Genomic DNA, 15,766 nt, shown 5'->3' with positions numbered 1-15,766 from the left:
TCACACCAAATCATCATATAAAAATAAATTCGACAACAAGGATTGAGGCACTGCAAATAGAGGATTTAATAAATACCAACAATTATCCATTTTACTATATAAAATGCTTAAGACTTTAAACCAATAAGATTTGCACATATAAGCCCGAGTACGTACTCGTCACCTCGCGTACACGTTTTATTTTTTCACATTTCACAAATGGCATAAAAGACTCGATGCCTAAAGGGTAATTCCCTCACTCAAGGTTAGGTAAGATACTTACCTTTTTGAAGTTATGCCGATATTCTAAAATCGCCTTCTTACTTGAATTGACCTCCAGATAGCTCAAATCTATCCAAATTAATTGTATAACTTCACTAAAATTCATCGGAAATAATTCCGGATAATAAAATGTCGATTTAAAATTTTGTTCTAAAAAATCAACCAAAAGTCAACGCGGGGCCCGCCTCTCGAAACCCGGCAGAATATTCACAGAATCCGAATACCCATTCCGATACGAGTTCAACCATACCAATTTTATCGAAGTTCAATAATAAATCGTCCTCCAAATCTTAAATTTTTATTTTCGAAAAAGTTTTACAAAAATTCCAATTTGCTCCATTAAAACTCGAATTAAACGATGCATATAACCATAGATTCATGAAATATAATCACTTTCGGATATAGAAGACTTGCCCCAGTCGAAGTCGTGAAGAAATCCTCAAAATCGCCGAAAAACCGAGCTTCAAAAATCTCAATCGAAAATGAAGAAATGACAGATTTTCATTCCTTAAGTTTCTGCCCAGGTTCGCATTTGCGGACAAATTGTTCGCAATTGCAAGTGAACACTATTTTCGCAATTGAGATAAATGGTTCGCAATTGCGAATGAACAGTGTTTTCGCAATTGCGATAAATGGTTCGCAATTGCGAACGAACAGTGTTTTCGCAATTGCGATAAATGGTTCGCAATTGCGAATGAACAGTACCTCACCAGAAACTAGCAAACTTCTCTGAAATGATCCGAAACCACCCTGAAACTCATCCGGAACCTCCCGGACACAAACCATATATGAATTTAAATCATAAAATATGCTACAGACCTGCTCGCACACTCAAAACACTGAAAAGAGGTCGTCTTTACCCGATATTGACCGTGGTCAAACTCCCAAATTTTTTAACTTTACTAATCTCTCAACCAATGATCCAAAAATACACCCAAGCCCCTCGGGACCCCGTCAAATCATACCAACAAGTCCCAAAACATGATACAAACTTAGTCGAGGCTTCAAATTATATCAAACAATGCCGAAACAATGAATCACGCCTTAAATCGAATTATGAGTTATGAAATTTCCAAATTCTATAATTTGCGCCGAAGCGTATCAAAACAATCCGGAATGTCTTCAAATTTTGTACACAAGTAATAAATGACCTAATGGATCTGTTCCAATTTATGGAATCGAATTTTGACCCCGATATCAATAATGTCTCCAAAACTGTGATGTGAATTGTGTGCCCCGATCTGAAATGATGGACACTAGCACACCGTGTAGGCGAACAATCTCACGGATATAAATCTCAACCAGCCGCTCCGAAGAATAAGTAGTACTGATTGGAATAAAATGTGCGAACTTGGCCAGTCGATCTACAATCACCCAAACAGCATCGAACTTCCTCATAGTCCGTGGGAGCCCAACTATGAAGTCCATGGTAATACACTCCCACTTCCACTCCGGAATTTCAAGTCTCTGAAGTAATCCACCCGGTCCTTGATGCTCGTACTTCACTTATTGACAATTTAAACATCGAACTACAAACCCAACCATATCTTTCTTCATTCTCCTCCACCAATAGTGCTACCTCAAATCCTGATACATCTTTGCGGCACCTGGATAAATGTAGTACCGCAAACCATCTATATTAGGCACACATGGCCTGCCCTGCATCCGTAACCCCAGGAATTAAATGAGATGACTTGGTCAATCTATCCCCAATCACCCAAACTGTATCGAACTTCCTCTAAGTCTGTGGGAGCCCAACAACAAAATCCATAGTGATCTGCTCCCATTTCCATTCTGGAATCTCTAACTTCTGAAGCAATCCACCTGGTTGTTGATCCTCATACTTCACCTGCTGACAATTTAGGCACCGAGCTACATATTCCACTATGTCTTTCTTCATCCGCCTCCACCAATAGAGTAGTATCAAGTCCTAATACATCTTCGTGACACCTGGGTGAATGGAGTACCGCGAATTGTGAGCCTCCTGAGAATCAACTCACGCAAACCATCTACATTAGGCATACGTAGCCTACCCTGCATCCGTAATACACCGTCATCCCTAATAGTGACTTCCTTGGCATTACCGTGCTGAACCGTGTCATTAAGGACAAGTAGATGGGGGTCATCATACTAACGCTCTCTAATACGATCATAAAGAGAAGACTGAGAAACCGCACAAGCCAAAACTCGGATCGGGTCGAAAATATCCGATCTGACAAACCGGTTGGCCAAGGCCTGAACATCCAAGGCTAAAGGCCTTTATACTACCGGTAAGTATGATAAGCTACCCAAACTCTCCGCCTTACGACTCAAGGCATCAGCCAACACATTGGCCTTTCCGGGATGATAGAGAATGGTGATAATATAATCCTTAAGAAACTCCAACCACCTCCACTGCCGCAAATGCAGATCCTTCTATTTAAACAGATGCTGCATACTCCGATAATCGGTATAAACCTCATAATGGACACCGTACAAATAATGCCGCAAAATCTTTAAGGCATGAACAATAGTTGCTAACTCAAGGTCGTGGACCGGATAATTCTTCTCATGTACCTTTAACTGTTTGGACGCACAGGCAATCACCCTACCGTCTTGCATCAGCACTGCGCTGAGACCAATACGCGATGCATCACAATACACAGTATAAAACCCTGAACCTGTAGGCAACACCAATATTGGGGTTGTAGTTAAAGTTGTCTTGAGCTTCTGAAAGCTCCCTTCACATACATCCGACCACCTGAATGGGGCACCTTTCTAGGTCAATTTAGTCAAAGGCGATGCAATAGACGAGAAACCCTTCATAAAGCGACGATAATAACCGGCCAAGCCGAGAAAACTTCGAATCTCAGTAGCTGAAGATGGCATGGGCCAACTTTGAACTGCCTCTATTTTCTTCGGATCCACCTTAATCCCTTCACTAGACACTATGTGCCCCAAGAATGCCACCAAACTAATCTAGAACTCTCACTTAGAGAATTTAGCATAAAGTTTCTCCTCTCTCAGCCTTTGTAACACAATACCCAAGTGTTGTGCATGCTCCTCTTAGCTACGTGAGTATACAAGGAAATCATCAATAAATACTATGATAAATGAATCAAGATATGGCTGGAATACACTATTCATCAAGTGTATAAATGTTGTTGGGGCGTTGGTCAGACCAAAAGACATCACGAGAAATTCATAGTGACCGTAACGGGTCCTAAACGTCGCCTTTAGAATATCTGAATCCCGAATTTTCAACTGGTGATACCCTGATCTCAAATCAATTTTTGAGAATACCCTCGCTTCCTGAAGCTTGTCAAATAAATCATCAATACGCGGCAAAGGATACTTATTCTTGATTGTAACTTTGTTCAACTGCCTGTAGTCAATGCACATCCACATAGTACCATCTTTTTTTTTTACAAACAGAATTGGTGCACTCCAAGGTGACACACTAGGCCTAATAAACCCCTTATCAAGGAGTTCTTGAAGTTGCTCTTTTAATTCTTTTAGCTCAGCTGGTGCCATATGATATGGAGGAATAGAAATGGGTTGAGTGCCCGGCACCAAGTCAATACCGAAATCAATATCCCTGTTGGGTGGAACACCCGACAGGTCTGCAGGAAATACATCTATAAAGTCTCGCACTACCGGTACAGAATCAACATTAGGAATGTCTGCATCAACATCTCTCACAAAGGCCAAATAGGACAAACACCCCTTCCAACTATACGTTGGGCCTTCAAATAAGAGATTAACCTGCTGGGAACATAGTTTAGATAATCTCTCCATTCAACCTTCGGCAACCCCGGCATCGCCAATGTCACAGTTTATGTGTGATAGTACATAATAGTATGACATGGAGACAACCAATCCATACCCAAGATTACATCGAAATCAACCATACTAAGCAATAAGAGATCAACTCTAGTCTCAAGACCCCCAATTGTTACCACACATGACCGATACACACGGTCCATAATAATAGTATCTCCCACCAGCATAGATACACGAACAGGTGAAACTAAGAACTCACGGGACATATCCAGATAATGAGAAAAGTACGATGATACATACGAATAAGTGAAACCAGGGTCAAATAATATAAAATCTTACTTGTGGCACAATAAGACAATAACTGTTATCACTGCATCTGAAGCAACAACATCTGGCCTAACCGCCACCTGATCGGCCCCCCTTCTTGGGCGACCCCTAGCTGACTGAGCCCTACCCCGAGCTGGCTGGGCGGGTGGCAAAGTAACTGGTTCTAAAGTCGTAGTATGACTCCTCTGCTGCACTGGACCTCCCGGGAGACGAGGGCACTACCTCCACATATGCCCAAACTCCCCGCACTCAATGCAATTCCCCGGTACTGGTGGTGGTGAGGACTGAATCGGGCTTCGAGAACCAAAATAACCGCTAGAAGCACCCGATGCAAATGAACCCTGAACTGAAGGGACACAGGACGAACTCTGGGCTAGAAGGGCGCTGAGAGATGACTGACCCTTATGAGAACTGTATGAACTATGGCTGGATGATGCACCAAGGTGAACTGGACGACCTGTCTGAGTGTGCCTGTAAGGACGAACCCTGTCGTGGTAAAACTGCCCCCTAAAGGAACACTACTGAAACCACCAGGTCCACGAGGCCTCTTTGCCTCCTTCTCTCCACGCTCCTGGCTACGGACCATCTCTATCTGCCGAGCAATGTCAACCACCTCGTCAAAAGTAGCACCAGATACCCTCTCCCTAGTCATAAGTAACTGCAGCTGATATGTGAGGCCATCAATGAACCTTCTAATCCTTTCCCTATCAGTGGGAACCAACCAAATTGCGTGACGAACCAACTCAGAAAATCTCATCTCGTACTGCGTCACAAACATGCCATCCTGATGTAACTGCTCAAACTGTCTACGCATCTCCTCTCTGCGAGACTGGGGCATGAACTTCTATAAAAAGAGAACAAAGAACTACTACAACGTAAGTGGTGATGCGCCGACCGGCCTATGCCTCTCATAAGCCTCCTACCATCTAAAGGCAGCCCCAAAAAACTAAAAAGTAGTGAACGAGACCACACTGGTCTCCAGAATACACGTTGTTTGAAGCATCCGCTGGCACTTATCCAGAAAACCCTAAGCATCTTATGACTCAACACTACTAAATGATGGAGGTCGAAGCCTCCCAAATCTCTCAAGTCTCCTCTGCTCATCATCATCCATAACAGGAACTATCGGGGCTTGAGCAGCTGCAACCGGCTGGGCTGGTAGTGCCCTAGGAATCTAAAGTCCCTGCACTACATGTTTTGGAGTACGGACAACAAGGGTATGAGTACCTCCCCCGGCCTGACAAGAAACCACCTGAGCAAGGTCTGTGAAAATGGTCAATATCTTAACCAAAACCTCCTGTAGACCTGGAATCTCAATGGGCACAACTGGTGCCTGAGTTGGTCCCGCCGGCTCAACTACATCTGGAATCTGCTCCTAAGCTGGAGCAACTGGTGGTGCTACAGGTGCTGCTCCAACTGCTGTACGAGCGAAACCCCGACCTCTACCTCGGCCCCGGCCTCTACCACGGCCCCGGCCTATCGCGGGCCTAACCGGTGGCACAGGTGGCTGACCGTCCGATTTGGTAGTACGTGTTCTTACCATCTGTGAGAGAATAGAATAATAGAATTTTAGTTTCCGAAATCAACAAGTTCGCACGACCGAATACAAGAAAGTGAAATTTTCCTAAGGGTTCGACAGCCTCTCGAAGATAAGTTCAAACTTCTCCGTACCGATCCGTAAGACTCTACTAAATCTGCTCATGACTCGTGAGACCTATATAACCTAGGCCCTGATACCAACTTGTTACGACCCAAAAATCATGCCTATCGTGATGGCGCCTATCTCAATACTAGGCAAGCCGATAACACCAATAACCCACAATTTCTTTTAAACTGAAAACATAATAATTAAGTTTAAAAGAAAATCCCACAAATAATATAAATAAATACACTCTCAAAACCCGGTGTCACTAGTACATAAACATCTATACATCACTACTTTGGAAAACACGGTCTATAATAGTCTGAGATCAAATACAACAAACAAAAGATAGGGAAGGAGAGACAAGGTCTGCGAAACACAGAAGCTACGTTAGAATCTCCGAAAAATCAACTGTGCGAAGGAATCAACACTCACTGTGTCCGGGCACACCTAGATCTGCACACGAAGTGCAGGGTGTAGTATGAGTACAACCAACTCAGTAAGTAATAATACTAAATAAATAACTGAAGATAATGACAAGCTTCACAACTAAGTCCAAATACAATACTTTCCAACATAAAAAGGTAGGCATGCTTTCAAGTTCAACATTTAAAGCTCCACGGTAATTTCTAAATTGAATGCAGCAATAATGACATCAATACATCCTCTCAGAGAAACAATCACTCAGTGCTCCCATTAACTCCAACCTCACAATCACTCTTTCCTCTCAATCACTCAGCACTCGGCACTCGCACTCAGTAGGTATTTGCGCTCACTAGTGGGTATGCACAGACTCCGGAGGTGCTCCTTCAACCCAAGCGCTATATCAAGCCAATCATGGCATAAATCAATAAAATATGTTGCGGCGTGCAGCCCAATCCCATAAATATCCTCACAATTAGGCCCTCGGCCTCACTCAGTCATCAACCTCTCCAGTCTCTCGGGCTCTTGAAAATCATGATAAGCAGCCCAAACAGCAATGATATGATGCATCAATTATGAATAATAGAGACTATGATGTCATATGCAAGTAAAACCGTGATTGAGTACAGAACATTAATATTGACAGATAATTCAACATGTAAACGACCTTTGTGTGTCCCAACAGTGTCAACACATGGCTTGATCATGATTTATAGTTCAATTTCTCTAATACGTGGAAAATTGTACGGATATCAACAGATTATTCAACTACACAGTTCCATGGAATTGTCCAAGTCACAATTCGTACGGTGCACGCCCACACGCCTATCACCTAGCATGTGCGTCATCTCAAAACCAATCACATAACATATAATTTGGGGTTTCATACCCTCAGGACCAAATTTAGGACTGTTACTTACCTCAAACCGTCTAATTCTTTATTCTGCAATGCCTTTGCCTCGCAAATCGGCCTCCAAACGCCTCAAATCTAGCCACAAATGATTCAATTTGGTCAAAACAAATTATAGGAATTAATTTCATATGAAAATACTAATTTTCCATCAAAATCCGAAATTGCACTCAAAAATCGCATGTCTCGGAACCCGACAAAAATTACAAACTATGAACGCCCATCGAACCACGAGTCCAACCATACAAGTTTCACCAAATCCCGATATCAACTCGACCTTTAATTCTTCAATTAAAGTGTTTGAAGATTTCTACCATTTTCAACCCAATCTTTACTTATTTGAACCGAACAATCTTTCCACAAACCTTATTGGTACGTGCATGTATATATAATACTCTCACACCCAAGAATCGTACTCTCAATCACCCATCTTTATCCAAACTCAAAATTGAAGACTATGGTTAGAAATTCTTACTTCTTTGAAGCCCTAGCAAGATCGTTATGAAATTTTCAAACCTTGAACAAGAATTGATAAACAAATGACTAGGTCTTCACTTTCTCTCTCTAAGATGCTCTCAACTCTCTCAAAAATATCAAATGAAACCCTTCAAAATGACCCCTAATAGTGTTTTATAAGAACGGGGTTGGGTTTATAAAACAAGAGAAATGAAGCTCTGAAACATACTCTGCGGTTGCATATGCGACCGCATAATGCACATGCGGTCCGCGAAATGGCTCCACAGAACTGGGTATTTTCTGCCCGGGTGTGCGGTCACTATGCGTCCCGCAGACCTATTCTGTGGTCACATAATGCACCGCAAAATAGTTCTGCGGTCAAATAATCGACCGCAAATTTGCACTTACACATGTCGAGCTTCTGCCCACTATGTGGCCTGCAGAGTAATTCTGCAGCCACAAAGTGGACCGCAGAATTGCATCTTTCTTCCAAAAATTTTTCTTTAACTCCCTCGCGCATTGTTCAATCCAAAAGGTCCGAGCCGCATAAAATTCTCAAACATGTAAGCCTAATTCGGCACCACGAAACCTAAATTTCCTTAGCAAAACTTTTCCAGGGTCGTTACACATCAGTCAACATCCGGTGAACCTTTTCAACTTAAGTGCTAAATTCTAAATCATTCCAAAACCTCATCGGACCCGAACCAATTACCCCCAACTAGTTAAATAACAACCGTAAAGCATAATTTGAGCAGTAAATGGGGAGACGCGGTTGTAATACTCGAAACGACCGGGCGGGTCGTTACACCATATAGCTTATTTGTCTACCAATGCTAATACTATCCATAGTCACCCCTTTTGAGCCTGTAGACCTGTTCTTTGGCAACCACATTACAAGCCGAATCTCCTTTGTTGTTAATCAAATCTTGTTAAACCTTTACCTCCGAAAGCACTTAAGTAGCTAGAAGCGTAAAGAAACAGATTGGGTAGCTTTTGGGTGGAACCATATAAAGACCGACAAGGTGCACTTTTGTACAAACAAAAAAAGGTACTAGCCTAAAATACCAAATTAAGGAGAGTGAAAAAAAAAGAATAACTGGAAAAAAAAAGAAAAAAAAAATAACACCTCCATATCTCTAAAATAAACTCACTTATTTGTTAAATTCTTACTTGGTTTAAAAATTGTAAGCTTACGTTATTGAAAATAAATTGATCTTGCACATTTTATGTATTGATATATTTGGCACGGGAGTTGTCCGTGCGGTTGTGATAGAGATATGGGCACGATATGCCGTGAGAATATGAAAGGGAGGCTGAGACCCGTACTTTTGAATATGATATAAGATATTTAATTGAAAGGATTTTCTTCCAAAGAGTTTTATTCAAAAAACTAGTAGATGAAAGATGTATATTTTGAAGGACTTGATTAATTGGTTGTGATTGTGATCATTGTTCATTTGGGCAATATTTATGGTGTTCTTGCTGTCTTGCTGTTTACATCACTAGTTGATTATTGTTGTTATCACTGCTATTATTTTCTATTATTTTTGTATACTATATTGCATAGGTTATTAGACTAGTGAGTGTCTGTACCTCGTCACTACTCCACCGAGGTTAGTCTTGATACTTACTAGGTATCGACTGTGGTATACTGATACTACACTTCTATATATTTTTGTGCAGAGCCAGGTAAATTTGGAGTTAGTTGACCGTTAGCTAACTGTACGGATCTTGCTGTGGAGACTTAAGGTAAACCTGTTGGTGCGTTAGCAGGCTTCAGAGTCACCTTCTAATATTGTACTTGCACTGTTTTATCTCTACTTCAAAACAACTGTATTTGTAGGCTTTCTAATAACTCAGTAGAGCTTATGACTTGTACTACCGGTTTTGGGATTGTAAGTATTATATAGAGAATTCTACTTCGCATTTGTCAGTCGTTAATTAATATTATTATTATTTCAGTAAATGTTAGGCTTACCGTGTCCCTAATACTAGGTGCCATCACAACATCCTACGGAGGGAGATTTGGGTCGTGACAGTTTCGTAGCGCAAGAATGGGGAGGAAATAATGAAGTTGACATGTTCACAAGTTCAAGTTTGTGTAGGTTTTCTATACAAGAAGCTGATTTTGGTTGGGGAAAACCATGTTTAATGCATTTTGGTTCAAGGCATAATCAGTATTGTTGGTTGTATGATGCAGAATGTGGCAATGGGAATTGTGTGCAGGTGGATTTGAAGGAAAATAACATGCACTTATTTGAATGTGACAGCGATATCAAGGCTTTCTTTAAGTTTTAGGTTCTTATAAGAGTTTGGGGCATTGAATTTTGAATATCAATTCCTAAAAACAAAAAATAAAAATAAAATTGGGGCTTTTTTGATTGAAACCTTTTGTACTATCTATTTATTTTGTGTGCAAAGGACAAAAGTACAATAGCTTGTTCTTAGTAGACTAAGGGTTTTTAGGTCCAAAATTATATACTACTGCTATGGTCTCTTTGTAAGCTGGTCAGGAGATCTTAATCTTTGTACGTGATATAGGATTTGAATTTTGGAATAAGAATTGGAATACTCATAACCTCCTAAAACTTATTTTAATTTTATAAACTTCTTTTTTCATCTCAATACCTCTTTGGCCGAACAATAATAAAAAGATTTCACAACATAATTGTTTTCAATAGACCATCCCTCAAGAAAAGCGTTTTAAAAAAACAGTTTAAAAAGAAAAAAAAAAACGAGTAAAATGTTGTGGTGAAAATACTGTAAAAAGAAAAGAAAAAGTAGAAAAAGTAGTAAAGATACCCAAATAAAAGTAGAAATAACAATAATAAATTTGAAGAATAAAACAGTAATAGGATAATAATAATGACACTGACAAGCACAGGGTTGAGCAAATAAGGTGCTCTAAACTCTAACCAAGTTTTCCCACGGAAGGATAAATTGCTCTACTGCCTACTAACCCTCAACCGTAACCCACAAAATAATTGACGAAAATAATATTTTTTTTATTAAGAACCAAATTCACGTCGTCCTGGATCAACAAATCACTTATAGAAGCTTTAACAAAAACCTAAATCTTGGTAAAAGCAAGGAAATCTTGGTCACGTTCAATGAAGTCCATGTAATTTTCCTTCAAATCCATTTGCACAGCAATACTTGTGCCACATTGTGTAGAATACAACCAAAACACTTGATTATGTCTTGATCCAAAATGCATTAAACTTGGATTCCCCCATCCAAAATCAGCTTCTTGCATATGAAATCTGCACAAACTCGAGCACGTAAATTCCTCAAAATCATCTTTAGCTCCCCATTCTCGTCCTCCATAACTTTCGTTATATAAATTAGCCACCATGTCAACAACATCGTCAGCTGAAGCTACGTCACAATAATTAATAATTTTCTGCACTTTCTCTCTAATCAATATTATAAAGTCTTGCAACTCCATATCAGTCACTTTTGGTTCAAATGTTAATGGAATTTCAATTATGAAATTCCCAAAAGGGTTATATGCTTCAGGATATTTAAGCTTACCGCGTAAATTCAATGGAAATGACATTAATGATGGCTTCCATTTCCCTGATATTGCCTGTGAAGCGCGAAGCAGAGCCCTCCATAAAATTGCTGTGATCATCTCAACTCGTGAAGGTTTAAAACTTAAAACACCTGAATTGTTACAATTTGTTAATTTGCCTCTGATTTTTAATAAAGAGACTTCATCTATAGCAAACTTTTTGGAAACCAATTTAGTGTCTAGACGCTTTCCAGGGAAAATAGCAGAAGGCTTAAAAATCTTGGATATGTCTCTTGGTCCAAAAATGTTAACCAAATTAAAGCTCATGAAATTGATGCTGGAATTCCCAATTTACACACTTTTGACTACTCGTAAATGAACGTAAAACTCGTCCATCCATCGATAGCAAGGTGTGCAGTGCTCATAGATAACGCGAATCCACCACATTGAAAAATTGTAATTTGCACAACCATGAGTGGTGTGGTAAACAAATTAGTCGACGTTCTTAATTCCTTGTGGCCAAAAATGCAATGGAAGGTCGAAATTAGTACAGTGTTTGTTGGAGAAAATCATCCATTTGACAATTGACGTTGGCTTTTATGAATGTTATACCTTGATCTTGACAATTGATTGAACGTTTACTTTCAGAAAATCTACCAGCAGCTGAATAAACGTGAGTCATAATCCTGATTCTTCGAGTTGTTGTACCATATGATTATGGGTGTAGGAAGAGTTGATGGGGTTATGTGGATAAAAAAGAACAAGAGGCATATGTGTTTTCTCAGCTATTTGGTCAAAGAAAGATAACTTAAAATTTTGAAGGTGATTAGGAGTTGGAGAGGATGGTTTTATAAGCTTCTTGGAAATGATTTCAACTTGAATTTGGTCACTCAAATTAACACAAAGGCTACCCATTTTTGATGTGGTAAAAATATTATGGAATTAAGAAAAAGAGAGAATTGTAGAAAAATTGAAGACAATTTTTATATCAGAAGTTTCAGGTCCTATTTATATTCGGAAAATTCTGAAAAATCTTCAAAAGATGGGAAATTTCCATAACATTACCAAACATGGAACTGCTAATGCACTATTGCAGAAGTTTATTTATATCATTTGCAATTTTTACTTAGTTAAAAGGCTTATTTTGAACTACTTTCCTTACCAAACATGGAACTGCTACTTTTTGTTGTGATAAACATGTTTATAGGTCACCCCATCAATATAATATTAAACACGTTGGTAGGTGGGGGAGCTAAAGTAAGGCAAGGGCATTCAATTGAATTTACTTCAGTGAAAAATTGAAATATTGTGCAAATAGAGTAAAAATGAGTAGTGACCTCTCTATAACAACATCTTTATATAACAGTCATTCACTATATAAGCTAAATTTTCCCCAGAACCAATTTTTTAAGTTATATATTACCTCTCTATAATAGCAACGACCATATTTATAGCAGAACATTTTTTGTAAAATTACCCCTCTATAATAGCCATATAGAATCATTAAGATTACAAATAATAGTTTTAAAAATATGCACACAACCATTTCCATTAAACAAAGTTTCTATATTGCATAAGATAAACGGTTTGAAGATTTGCATATATTATCTTTTTCATGGAACAAATTCCAAAATATATTTAGATACAAAATTTAAATATTAATCTCTTAGATTGTCTTCAAAGAAAAGTTATTGGATACTTTTTTGCTGAAAATTTGGATACGAATCTTCGCCAATTCAAGCGTTATATCACTAGTAAGAGAATAAATCTACAAAACAAGCTACAATTACAAAGTTCGCCCATCAATCTTGAAAGAATTTTTTTTTTTTGGTAACTTTAAAATGTCTGCCTTGGAGTTTAAATCTTTATACATTTAGTTATGAATTTATTAATAATGTATTAGCTTTCTTCAAATATTTAACTAGTGAAATATGCATATCTTTTGATATTTTAAATTTGAATAATTTTTTTATCTTTTGTATATAACAATAAAAAAGGAAAAATAATTAATTTTTGGATAAATTTTATCTATAATAGCCAAAAATATTTAGACGTCAAATGTTGTTTAAGTGTATAATAGTCATTCACTATAAAAGCTAAAAACTATCGGAACAAACGGGATTGTTATAGAGAGGGTTGACTTTATAAATTTTTCCTTTTTACACAATGAGGTTTCTCAAAGGATTTCTACAAATGAGCCTTTTTTTAAAATAAAAAAAAAAGGGATTTGTAATAAAAAATTAAGACAAGTTACATGCTATAACAAACAACAGTAAAATTCCTTATACCAATGATTTATATAATTTAAACTCTATATATAAACAGTTAAATTTTCTTGACATAAGAAATTTTTTAATTAATTAGGTAAGGGTGTTAACAATTGCTTCAAATCATGAGTTCAAATCACAAATATAACATGAATTATTTTTAAATCCCCTTCCGTAAATTCGTGTCTCTGCTAGGGTTGGCAGAACCCATAACTTTCCCTATATAAAGGGAAAGGCGTGAGATGTTGATGACATATTCTTCAAGAACCTCTAACTTCTTCAGTTCTTTAATTTGTTTTCCCTTTTTCCATTATCACCATATTTATATACCATGATTTTCCAAAAGGAAACCATGGAAGTTAAAATCTTGACAACAAAGTTGATAAAACCATCTTCACCAACTCCAAATTACCTTCAAAATTACAACCTATCATTCTTTGATCAAATAGCTGATGAGGCACATTTACCTCTTGTTCTTTTCTATCCTCCTTGCAACAACAACACCAACAATAATAGTACAGCTGAAGATCAGCTCGAGCAATCTTTATCTAAAACTTTAACCCATATTTACCCAGTTGCTGATAGATTTACTGAGGATAACTCCTCGATTCACTGCGCCGATCAAGGGGTTAAATTTGTTAACGCCAAGGTAAATTGTAAGCTCAATGGCTTTCTTGAGAAAGCACAAAAAGATGTCAATCATGCCTTATCTTGTTGGCCTCAAGATACTTGGGATGCTGATGAAAGTAATTTGTTCATAACACCAATTAGCATTGTGCAAGTCACAAAATTCAATTGCGGTAGCATGGCTCTTTCTATGAGCCCTGCACATACCGCGATGGATGATTTCACAACTTTCACATTCGTTCACGAGCGGTCAAACGTGTGCAAATTGGGGAATCCTATAGAGAAAATCCACTTTTTGAGCTTTAATATGGCTAAGATTTTCCCACCAAGAGATGTATCGTAAATTCTCTTGCCTCGTGTCCCCCAGGAAAATCGTATGGACTCTATACTAGATGCCAAGAAGTTATACATCAACCAAGATTCTATTTCAAGGATCACAGAAGAATTAACAAAATCAACGGATTCTAGAGCTTTATGCTTTAAGCCCTCAAGAGTTGAAATGATTATAGCACTTGATAAAGGATGACAAATGCATGTTTTGAGTGTGTTTACGTATTATTTCTTGTATGAGCTGTGGGAGTTCACACCGCTTTTGATGTGAAAATGTCACGACCCCAATTTTTCTCTGTAGGATGTCGTGATGGCACCTAGTCTCTAACACCAGGTAAGCCTATTAATTATGCGAAATGCAAAACTGAAACTCAAATCTCAACATATAAAATAAATCAAACAACGATTCAAATAGTTACAACTCCCAAAACTCGGTAGAAATAAGTCACTCGCTTCTAAGAATTTATTCTAAGTGTCTCTATACATCAGAGTCTAATGAGAATAAGGAAAACAACATAATAAGGATAGAAGGAGACTCTGAGGTCTGCGGACGCTGGCAGATATACCTTGAAGTCTCCGCGTACGGCTAGTTCACTAATGTCTGGTCTGATAGGAAGTACCTGGATCTACACAAAAAGATGTGCAGAAGCGTAGTATGAGTACACCACAGCGGTACCTAGTAAGTGCCAAACCTAACCTCGGTAGAGTAGTGACGAGGTTAGGTCAGGCCCTAATGGAATAATAAAAGTCAGGGTGAAAAGTTTAACAAAATAATAATAATAATAATAATAATAATAACAATGGGGATGAATCAAGTAAGTAGTATGTCGCAATTTAACTACACAGAATAAGGGCAAATAATACCTCGCGGAAGGAAAACAAAAATTTACAACTTTAAGAAAAATACCAAAAATAACCAAAGGCAGTGCAACGATAAAGAAATATCAACAAGGGCACTCCCGAGGTACAGCCTCGTAGTCCTAAATCATAAATAAATTTACAATATCTCATTTCCTTATATCACCGCGGGAGCCTTCACATTTAATTTTAAAGAAAATATTTTTTTTCCGAAATAGCATCTCGCATTTTAGCCACCCTTATCACACCGCATGACTTCTAGTAGTTTCTCACTAGTCATGCGTATCAAGCCACCCTTATCTCAATACCAATCCTAAAGGAAATTTTTCCACACAAGGTTAGACAAGTCACTTACCTCGACTTGTGTAATTCTTTACTCTGCTGTGTCT

General features: G+C 38.4%; 1 long non-coding RNA gene and 2 pseudogenes across 1 annotated transcript in view; 2 read left to right on the top strand and 1 right to left on the bottom strand.

The window, feature by feature from the left end:
- LOC138903627 (uncharacterized) overlaps nt 1–10,231 on the top strand; it is a 123,834-nt gene extending 113,603 nt beyond the window's left edge. The window contains exon 2 of the long non-coding RNA XR_011412959.1: nt 9,887–10,231. This is a non-coding gene — a long non-coding RNA (uncharacterized lncRNA). The remainder of the gene's footprint in view (nt 1–9,886) is intronic.
- A 534-nt stretch (nt 10,232–10,765) lies between these two features.
- Nucleotides 10,766–12,242, bottom strand: LOC138903602 (acetyl-CoA-benzylalcohol acetyltransferase-like; annotated as a pseudogene).
- Nucleotides 12,243–13,772: 1,530 nt separating this feature from the next.
- On the top strand, nt 13,773–14,933 carry LOC104103784 ((13S,14R)-1,13-dihydroxy-N-methylcanadine 13-O-acetyltransferase AT1-like; annotated as a pseudogene).
- The last annotated feature ends 833 nt before the right edge of the window (nt 14,934–15,766 follow it).

Source organism: Nicotiana tomentosiformis, chromosome 12 (genome assembly GCF_000390325.3).
Source record: "Nicotiana tomentosiformis chromosome 12, ASM39032v3, whole genome shotgun sequence".
Taxonomy (NCBI): Eukaryota; Viridiplantae; Streptophyta; class Magnoliopsida; order Solanales; family Solanaceae; genus Nicotiana; species Nicotiana tomentosiformis.
This window is presented reverse-complemented; position numbering and strand designations above follow the sequence as displayed.